Here is a 10,715-nt window from a genome sequence, read left to right as displayed (position 1 = left end):
AAATTACTATTTGTAAAACCCAATAAACTTGGTTGTGTCATGGGGAAAATTTTGTGCCCATACACTGTTGCACATAAAAATCCAAAAATATAATTGGACTAAGAACCAGTTATATATAAAACCGTAAATTTATATGGTGTGAAAATCTCATTCAAACTCAAAATAAATTTTAACTAATACATAAATATTTTTATTAGAATAGTCAACGATGAAACAATAAGAAGAATAAATTGTGAAGTGCAAATATGCCATAACACACATTAAGTGCCACATGTTTGATTTTAATTACCGTTACACTTTGATTTTACCACCAAAGTCTAGCCATTCCAAGCATGGTAATACAATCTTATACAAATTAGAACAATAGTAATAAACCTGCCAACAAATAAGAATAGTTAACAGGGTATATATTAATATTGAAGACAATGTTTCAACCAATAACAATACACAATACCATTCTTAGAGGAAAATATTAACATAAAACAAATGCACAGGATTCAATTTTTTACAATGGCCAACAGTTAATGTATTAGTATAAAGAGGTATCTACTTCTTGATTATAGTGTCGAAGTCATGGCCATTTCATAAATTATATTACAATATTGCTCTATATTATGGCAATAAGAAAATATTAAAACAACTTGTAATATTGCTGTAAGCGCACAATTGCACCTAGACCCAAAGACAAACGTAGGTTCAGGCCCAATGAGCCTTAAACAATAAAATTTGTAGAGTGTGGATTTGAAATCTAGTTTAGGGTGTTGGAAACTTGATAAACAGGCTAAAGTATTACAGTATTTGCAAATAGTAAACGAATGTAACAAAGGAACCTCCTCGAACGTAAGCCGAGGACGATCTATGTATTATTTTTCTTTCTCTTTCAAAGATTACAGTTCTAGTTCCTCTTTTTTTAACCGCCCCCTTTTCTTTACTCTCTTCTCTTCTTAAAATACTTCTTCCTCCTTCCACCACCTTCTTGAAGTCTTTAAATAATAGCTAGAAGGTTGAATTCTACTGTTCAGAGGTCATTTTTCCATTAATGTGACCAGGGAGGTAGGTGCAGGATCTTTAATGTGGAGGTAGCAGCCTTTTTCTGAGATATTTCTCTCACACCGTTGTATCTAGAGGGTACTTGGATCCCTCTTTTAACCAACAGTTTTTCCAGAACTCTGCCTTGATCTTTTTGGCGAATCTCAGAGTCATCGTGGGTCCGTCCGAGGAGAGATTCGTCCTCGGACTTTCGCTCTGTGGGCCGACTTGTAGTTCTAAAGGCCTTTGGTCGAAAGCAAACTGGCACCCATCAACAAAGCCCAAGGCCCAAATAACTGTTCGGGTTTCTTTTACTCCCCACAATTACTTTAAACCAAATCTCCATTACAACTACCCGATTCAAACCCAAATGTTAAAATTCGAACGGAGGAGGAAATACAAAACAATAACTCCAATAACCAAATATGCTTAAATAAATAATCAAATACATTAAGCCAGAAAAAATGCAAATTTAATCTCATTTTACAAAGTCAAACGATGCACAAATAGCAAAACGTTACGTAACTTTAGCACACAAAGTTTAAGGCAAAAAGTATGTAACTGAATGGTATAACACCATCATCTGAAAAAAAGAAAAAAAAAAGAATTGTATAACATCATGACCAATACTTAGAGCAATTTCTCAATCATGATTGATCGAATTATTTTCTAACTTGTTCATCAAGGGTATATAGCACCAATAATGTTGTTTTCTGATTTCTGTACTCCTCTAGCAGAAAAGAAACCAAGAGAAATTGGAAGTGAATGTAAATACACAAAGAGACAGTTAAAAGATATAGTAACGGTAGTAAATTTGTATTGAAATGGTTTGTTTAATCCATCAAATGAAAAGACACAATTTTTCAGTGTTTTAAAATGTAAATGTGTCATAAATTTATATCGTCACGTGGCGCAATAACGAGTGGTCAACAAAAAGTCAAACGTTTTTATTATTAGTTATTATATAAATATATAGATAATGGTAGCATTAATTATTGGCTTTATTGATCAGCAGTTGAGGTATATGGGTTATAGATAGACATGACAAAACAGGCAGGTCGGTTCGGGTTGGGTCGATTGGGTTACGGGTCAAATGGGTCACGGGTCAAAATGGGTCATTTTAAGCGGGTTAAAAACGATATCGAGTCAATTGGGTTGCAAGTCAGGTCGGGTTGACCCATATTTCTCACAAAAAAATTTTTTTAATAAAGAAAACAACAAGTATTTGCCATTTGGAAAGTTATGCAACAAATTAATTGATGTAAAATGCATTATTTTGAATTCATCACTTATATCAAGAATGAACTCAGCTAAACTTATTAATATTTATTCAATAATTTTAAAATGATACAAATCCTAACATTGCTACCTAAAACAAAATAACACAAAAATAAGTAAAACAAATACACAAGTTTTATTTCTGCACAATATCAACATTCCAAAATATAAAACAAAATTACAAATGACTTATTGGATAACTTATTTGATAAAGAATAAAAACATATAAGAAATTTATAATCTTGAAAATTAATTTTATAATCTATTATCAATTGTGGTTGGCACTGTATTTCAATTTGAGATATACATTAAAGTTTGATTGCTTACTTATTTATACATAGTCTCTTTTATGAATATCATAATATTGTTAAGCAACACACACTCTAGAAAATATCATAATTTATTTTGAAAAATTGTTTATTTTGGACATAAATTGTTAAAAAATAGGTCTAAGCATTCATAATTTATACTAATTTAAAACTTTGACTTCACTATTTTCACACTTGTGAATGTTTCTCACACATGTCTACAATTTTAAATATATGTTTTTCTCTATTGTAACTAGATTATCTTGGCATGTATTTTGTTATTTGATATCTAAAAATCTTTACTCATTACAGAATGCTCAACTATTTATCTTTCAATTAATTTGCATGCAGTTATTTAAATGTATCAATTGTTTCCTTAAAACTTACAATAAACAATTAAACTAATATTGTTTTAATTTTACTTTTTTTTATTAAAAAAACAATGGTTTGGGTTTAGGTTGGGTCAGGTTTGGTCAGGTCACAGGTCCACCCGTTTTTGCCGGGTAAAAAAAATGGGGTTCAAGTCGGGTCGGGTCAAAAAATTCTAATCAATTTTGCTATGTCTAGTTATAGAGCCGTTTTGATAACATGTGATATATTTGAAGGATTTTTTACCACAAAAAAGAAAAAGAAAAAGAAGAAGATATATTTGAAAGATTATCACATGGGGGAAGGTATAAATACACACACAAGTTGAAATTGTGTTGAGTAAAAAACACTATTTCACAATTTTATAATTATAATTGAAATTATATTTTAAAAACATAATTTTACAGGGTTATGTGTCAAACTGTGCAACAATAATTAATATTGAATTTAATTATCATTTTAAAAAAACAACATTATTTGTACTTCATCACAATCATGTGAATTTAATAGAAGAACCTACTACAACTAAAGAATTGTATAAATTTGACAATACTTGAAATGTTAGATTGGTACAATAATTAACCTACATTGACAATGCCTATATAACCGTTGATTGCAAAAAAATATGAAGGGTTATGTTAACGAGTGCCATTAGGGTAATGGTTAACAATCCATTTTAGAAAAATTTTGACACCATTTTTATGGGAAATGGAAAAAACTGTCAAAATATTAACTACTTTTTCTTTTTTTCCCATAAAAACTTTCTTTAAATAAATTGTTAATCATTACTCTAAGGGCATCCATTAGCATTTCCCATTGCACAAGAATTATGCTATGTAAATGTAGTTTGATCACTTTTTAAGGATGACAATAAGAAATTATCGAGTTTGGTATAACTTCTTCTTCTTCTTCTTCTTCTAACTTTTCTTTTAAAAATAGATTGTTTAAAAAAAAAAACTGTCTCCTGAATAAAGAAAAATGAGGTTTAAAAAGTTGTACTTCTTAAAAAAATGTGATTTCAAAGTAGGATGCCAAACATGCACTATAGCTCTAGGCTAACCATTGCTTTGTTTGTACAGAACCATTTGACATTACAATGGCAAAATAATCCAGAGAATAGGACTTGGTTGTATAAGACCTTGTAGAAGGCTAAACAATATAATTGATTTGGAAAAAGGAGAAAATAAATTAATGAAAAGTATTAAAACCATGAAGGATAGGATCCAGTCATTGGTTCTTTCATCTAAGACTAATGTTCAATACATGGAAGAACGTTTGATCAAAAAAAAAAATGGAATGGAATGGAGGAACGTAATCTAAATTTTCCTCTTCCTTCAATCAAAGCACAAAGAAAGTGAAGACAATACATATCTAAACGACTAAACCAAAACCACACGAGTGCTTCACATTTGACTTTGTTATATTGTATTTGTGGCTTAACAGTATAGTATTACAAGGGCTTAAAGAAATGAAAAATATCCAAATTGTTACAATACTACTATACTAGTGATCTTCCTTTGAAGTTTCTTGGAACTTGGTAACTGCATTTCTCAAAGGGGTTTCCGCGTTGCTCAGCATTTTTATTTCTTTCCAATTTTTGCAGAATCTATCCAGTTGAAAATGCAAAAGAAGCTATCATTTTCAAAAACAGTACCAAAAAAATTTCCCATCTGACTATCTTGCTCTTTGCAGAGTCACTCTTGAAGTTTTAGGTGAATGGATCAAAGGCTTTTAGAAGCGATTGCATAAAATGAAAGATCCACTTTTATGAATTTAGTTCTCGAGAATGAAGAAATTCTCAAACAAAGAACAGCTAATACATTACACACGCCACTGCTGACTGCACCTGGCCTCAATATTTGGAAATATCGATTTTGTCACAGAAATTGTCAAGTTGTGCCCTGACATGGTTGCAGCTGAGAATAGCAAGCTGGAGACTTCATTGCATGAAGCTTGTCGTCAAGGGAATTTTAGGATCTTAGTGCTGCCATTGGATGCCAATCCTTGTGCAGCTTGTAAGCTTAACTCTGACAACCAGAGTGCATTTTATATGGCTTGCAGTCATTGGCATCTCAATGTGGTCAGGCTTCTTTTGAGTAAGGCCTGGGTGCAGGGGTTGGAAGACGATGGTTTTGTTAAAAACTGCCTTCATGTTGCTGTGACAAGAGGACACACATGTAAGTAGTAAAGTTCTATTTACTAACTTTTCCCTGCTGAGCACTTTGCCAATCAATTAGGCATGAGAATTTCTCTCTTTGTCCATTCTTAAGTACAGCAGCTGGTAATTTCAGAATGAATGAAATATTCAGATGGATTACGAAGTAAATTTCAATTGCTTAGCTAAATTCTGCTTATGTATTGATAAATTAGAGCTGTTGATGCAGGTATTGTTAGGAAGATTTTAGAGGTGTGCCCAAACTTTGCTCAACAAAATGACAGGAATGGTTGTTCACCATTGCACTGCTCTTGTTATAGAGGGCACGCGGAGATAACAAGAATGCTCCTAAAAGCTGGGGTAGAACATGCTCCAGAATTCAATAATGATGGTTACACACCTTTGCACTTGGCAGCGATGAATGGCAACACTGCAGTTCTAAAAGAATTCATGTCAATGGCTCCAACATCTTTTCACTGTCGCACAAAGAATGGATAGACTGCTTTTCATCTGATTGTGAGATACAACCACTATGAAGCTTTCATATACTTGGTGCATGTTTACAGTAATACCAATATCTTCCACTGCTCAGGTCAATATGGTAAAACCATCTTCCATATTGCAGTCTCTAGAGGTCACCATCAGGTGAGAAATGAAAATGAAACCTGTTATAATTGATAGCTGTGATATTACAACAGCCTGTGGTGAAGTCATGTCTACATGACATATCAAAGTACTAAAGTTTTGCAGAAGAATCTACCATCAGGTGAGAAATGAAAAAGATATCTGTTGTATAATTCATAGTCGAGAAATTAGAACAGCCTATGGTGCAGTCATGTTCAGGTGAAATATATGAAGTAATAAAATTGTGCAGATACACATTTATAATTTCAGCTGAATTGCATCAAATAGACACTGAATAGTACCTTGTCATGTCTATGGTTTGTGTGTGTTTTTGTGCATGTTAAGGTATGTGAAGTATCCTACTTTAAAAATCATACCCAAGTTCCGTTGTGTCCCAATCCCAAGTCCTCAAGGACTGCTGAAGTCAGATAGTAACATTTCCTTCAAACCGAAAGATTTGCAATTGTGTGTTACAAAGATTAAATTTGATTGTCGATGCTTCTACTGGTGTTATTGTGTGCATGTGTATTTTTCCTAATTAGACTTCTGAAATTCCAATTTGTTACAGATTGTGGATTACTTGATCAATAAAACAGCGGTGGATATTAGTTTCCAGAACCATAGAGGACTCACAGCCCTTGACATCCTCAACCAGACCAATGGAAATGTGGATATTAAATGGATCAAATGTCCTGAAATTCAAGGCAGTAACACATCCGAACCAGAATCCTTGTCAAAGAAGACTACTAGTCCCCTGACCAGTTTTTGGCCACAGAAACGTTTCAGTGAAAAACGACAGGAAGAACTAGTAGAACTTTATAGAATTCGCCAAAACAAGCAAGACGAGACAAACAGAGAGGCAGTTCAGAATGCTAGGAACACGATTACACTGGTGGCTATTTTGATTGCCAAGGTTACACTCACAGCTGGTATAAGCCCCCCGGGTGGTGTCTATCAGGATGGACCACTGAGAGGAAAGTCCGTGGTGTACAAAACAACAGCTTTCAAGGTATTCGTATTACGAAATAATATCACATTGTTCACTTCTCTATGTATTGTTGTTGTTCTTGTTAGCATCATTCCTTTCCAAAGAAAACCTCAAATGATGATACTGAAGGTTGCTCACAAGCTAATGTGTATAGCATTGTCGTTCATGGCAACAACTTACATTGCAGCAACATGGGTCATCATTTCAGATGGTGAAGGAACAGAATGGATATTTGTGGTGTTGCTGTTAATTAGTGGAGGCACTATAGGCACAGCTTTTCTTGGGTTAACTGTGATGATGGTTAAGCATTGGAATCGAAAGCAGAAATGGCAAAAAGAGAGAAAGAAAAACGGGGACAGACTTGCAGACAACAGAATGCAAACCTTACATTCTTTTAATTCCGATCTTGAGAGCTCCAACCTTCAAGGATATCACTCATTCTAAAAACTAGTCTCAAAGTTTTGTGTATGTGTGTATATGCTTCTTGAATGTTAATAAACAATGTCATAATGTTAATAAGAACATTAATATAACTAATTGTAACCATGAGACTTCCTGGAGCTAAACATGAAGAACTAAATAGAGGTTATATGTCATAAACTTGAATTTATAATAACAGACCACCGGAAACAGTCTGTTCTAATTTGAAAACAATGTATCTACTGGAAAATGCATGATAGTGATTGGTGCCATGTCAACCACATGTTAAAATGAATTTCTTAATTAAAATTTTTTCTTTGTGTTTAAAGTTAACACACATTTTAAGGTTAACATCATCATTAAGTGTACAAAATCACAAACTCTAATTCGGTGTTTGGTGCGATATCTAAACTATTTTAAATTGAAGGAAGATGCTAAAGCTAATGTCAGACAATGATATTCATTGGTGCCACATCAACTACATATTAGATAAAGAGTAATGATTATCACACACTCGCTATTGCACACTTCCTACACACAAGTCCACAATTTGAACTTAAATCGACTCGTGCTTTCAAAACATGATTTCAAAGGAAGTGATAGGCTTTCGACTCAATCCCAATAGCACGCAAATAAGCTTCCAAGGTCAAGCAGTCTCTACGAAGTGTGCAATAGTGAGTGTGTTACAAGATCTCCCCTTGGATAAATTTCTTAATTAATTTTTTGTGTTGTGCATAAAAGTTAACACATCACTTTTTAAACTTCAATATCACGCATAGAATGCATCAGATCACAAAACTCTTGGTCTTGGGTGGTTAGTTAAAAATCTAAAGTATTTAAGTTTGAATTGAGAAACCAAACCATATTGATTACAAAAGTCAGTAGTGAAAAGTGATTTAGACCCCCTTTAGTTTATTATAAGCGGAATTAATTGCTTTTTCTTGAGTTGCTTCTTGTATAAATGATCTTGAACTCATTTGAATGGTTACAGACTCATTTGACGGTTATATTATCATGGAATTTGCCAACTCTAAAACATAACAAATATCATGGGAGAGAGAAATAGTACCGCAGGTCAAAAAAAAAAAAAAACAGCCAAGTCAACACTCTGTCACTCTCTTCCATGTGCTCCAACTCTTTCGTTTTCTTCTTCGTTGTCTTTGGCACCAAACTCCCAGTTATAGTTTGGACTTTGGATCGTGGGTTTTTTATTGGTTTAAGAATATGTAAGGATTTATTAAAGGAAAACGGACCTTGGTTTTTGGATTTTGGAAAGTTATGACACAAATGATAATGGGAACTGTGGACGACTAAATTTCTTAGTTCGAAATAAATCAAACAAGTAAAATAGTTTCGCAAATACGAATTTGTATTGATAAATATGTGGTACAATTCTCTGTAATTACAAAAGAGTGATCCTCTGATTCGATCTCCTTGAAAGATTTTTGATTGGAATTGTGGTAATGTGATTTTGATTTGAACATAAGATATTCTTCAATTTGGCTGAGGAATGGATCGAAGATCTTTGAAACGGAATTACAATGAATCTCTGGCTATGAGCTTGTTAGAAATTCTTTGTTCTTCGTGTTCTTCGTGTGTTCTTCGTGTTCTTCGTGTGTTCTTCGTGTTTGAAGGTTTGTGGTGGAAATTCTTCGGTGCTTTAGAGGCTTGATTCCGTAGAGCTTCGTTGATTTATGGTTTGTTGAGGTTTCTGGAGGCTTTTGAGCTTGATTCCAGTGAACTTTGAGATTTAGGAATATGATTTGGATGATTCCTCTTTGATTGTTCTTCGTATTTGAAGGTTTGTGGTGGAAGTTCTTCGGGGCTTTGGAGGCTTGAATCTGTAGAGCTTCACCGATTTGTAGTTTGTTGAGGTTTCTGGAGGCTTTTGAGCTTGATTCCAGTGAACTTTGAGACTTGGACGAGTAGTTTGGATGATTTTGCTTCGAATGTTGTCTGTATTCGAGGTTGAAGTTCTTGAAATTCCTGGAGGCTTCGGGGTTTAATTCCGGCAGAGCTTCTGGATTTCTGAACTCAAGATCTCCTCTTCCTTCTCTCTGTCTGTCTGTCCTCTGTGTTTTAGGAAGGCTTCTATTTATAGGAGTTTAGGAGTAGGTGAGCGACACGTGGCGGAGTTTGATTGGTGACACTTGTCACAGCTTGATTGGTCCGCTTATGTCATTGCTTACACGTGCTGAGTGCTTGTGTCACTGCTTACACGTGCGAGTTTTGTGTCATCGCTTGCACGTGCCGAGTGCTTGTGTCCTTGCTTACACGTGCGAGGCACTCGTGTCATCGCTTACATGTGCGGAGAGCTGCTTGTGTCATTGCTTACACTGCGTGCGATTTCATGCCTTTATTTCAATGACACTTGGCAAATTTCTATTGGTTTACGAATAGCGATGGCAAAACCTAGCAGCAGTACGTGGCGCTTTGTAATTGGTTGTATTTTGTGGACTTTGGTAGTATGATGTGTCAGCTTGTGATAGGTCGGGAATTTTCCCTCTCTACAAATGCCCCCTCGAGACTCGTTCATGCACACGCTTTTTTAGAGTGTGGTGAATGAATGAGTCTTGAAAGAAAGTGGACTCCTTTTTATACTTGACTCTTCTAGTGAAATAGTGAAGGTGGTGGAGCTTTTAGCGGGATGAAGTAATTGCGGAAGAGTAGACCCACCCATATGAAAGGTTTTGATGAGACCGAGAAGGGGTGCGAGTATTTGAATGTACTCGTGTGACCGAGCTTTCGAGCAAAGATTAAGTCAAAGTAATTTCGAAGAGTATTCAATGGTACTTGGAGTGGGTTGGTGGGGCTGAAAGTTATTTGCAAGAAGTTGGATGTACTTGCAAGATTGAAACATTTCGGTAGATGTTAAGCCGAGGTAATTTCGGAAGAGTATTTTGGATTGTTGGTGGCGATCACGGGGTGTTGAAGATGGAGAAGAGGTGAGAATGTTGGCATACGGCATGCGGAGCTCGGAGCTAGCCTCTTATTTTTAAGGACTTCGGTGAAGTTATATCTCGAAGGGTATACTTCGGGTCACGGAGAGAACATGTGGGAGTGTGGTTGAATGTGCTTGCGTTATCGCATCACTCGGGTTAAGTTGAGGTAATTTCGGAAAAGTGTTTTGGGTTTGTTGATGTTGATGGTGAAGAAGATAGTGATGAAGCAAAGTGGATGGGTGAGACATACGACACCATGGCCCCGACCCGCATGTTGGGGACTCTCTCGGCGTAGATGCCTTCGGGAAGTACACCTTCGGATGTGGGACCAGGCTGCATCTTGAATGAGGTCCGTCGGCAAGTCGTTGAATGTGCTGTGTAACCGGACCATACCGACGGACATTAAGTTGAAGTAATTTCGAAAGTATATTTTACGAAATTCTTCAAGCTGATCTTAAGTTGGAGTAATTCCGGAAAGTGTGTTTTGTGGTACCGGCAATGATGACCTTTGGACCCCATCTTGGTGGAAACATGGAATGAGGCTTTGGGGACCCTTCACCGACACCAAAGGCTAATTTCGTGAGCCGGTACCTTGAGGTCAT

At 35.4% G+C, this 10,715-nt stretch overlaps 1 pseudogene; it reads left to right on the top strand.

Annotated features, from left to right (window-relative positions):
* The first annotated feature begins 4,700 nt into the window (after nucleotides 1–4,700).
* LOC142634427 (uncharacterized) lies at nucleotides 4,701–7,195 on the top strand (annotated as a pseudogene).
* The last annotated feature ends 3,520 nt before the right edge of the window (nucleotides 7,196–10,715 follow it).

This window comes from Castanea sativa, chromosome 5 (assembly GCF_040712315.1).
Source record: "Castanea sativa cultivar Marrone di Chiusa Pesio chromosome 5, ASM4071231v1".
Lineage (NCBI taxonomy): Eukaryota > Viridiplantae > Streptophyta > Magnoliopsida > Fagales > Fagaceae > Castanea > Castanea sativa.
The sequence above is the reverse complement of the archived record's forward strand: the minus strand, read 5'-3'. Positions and strand labels throughout refer to the sequence as shown.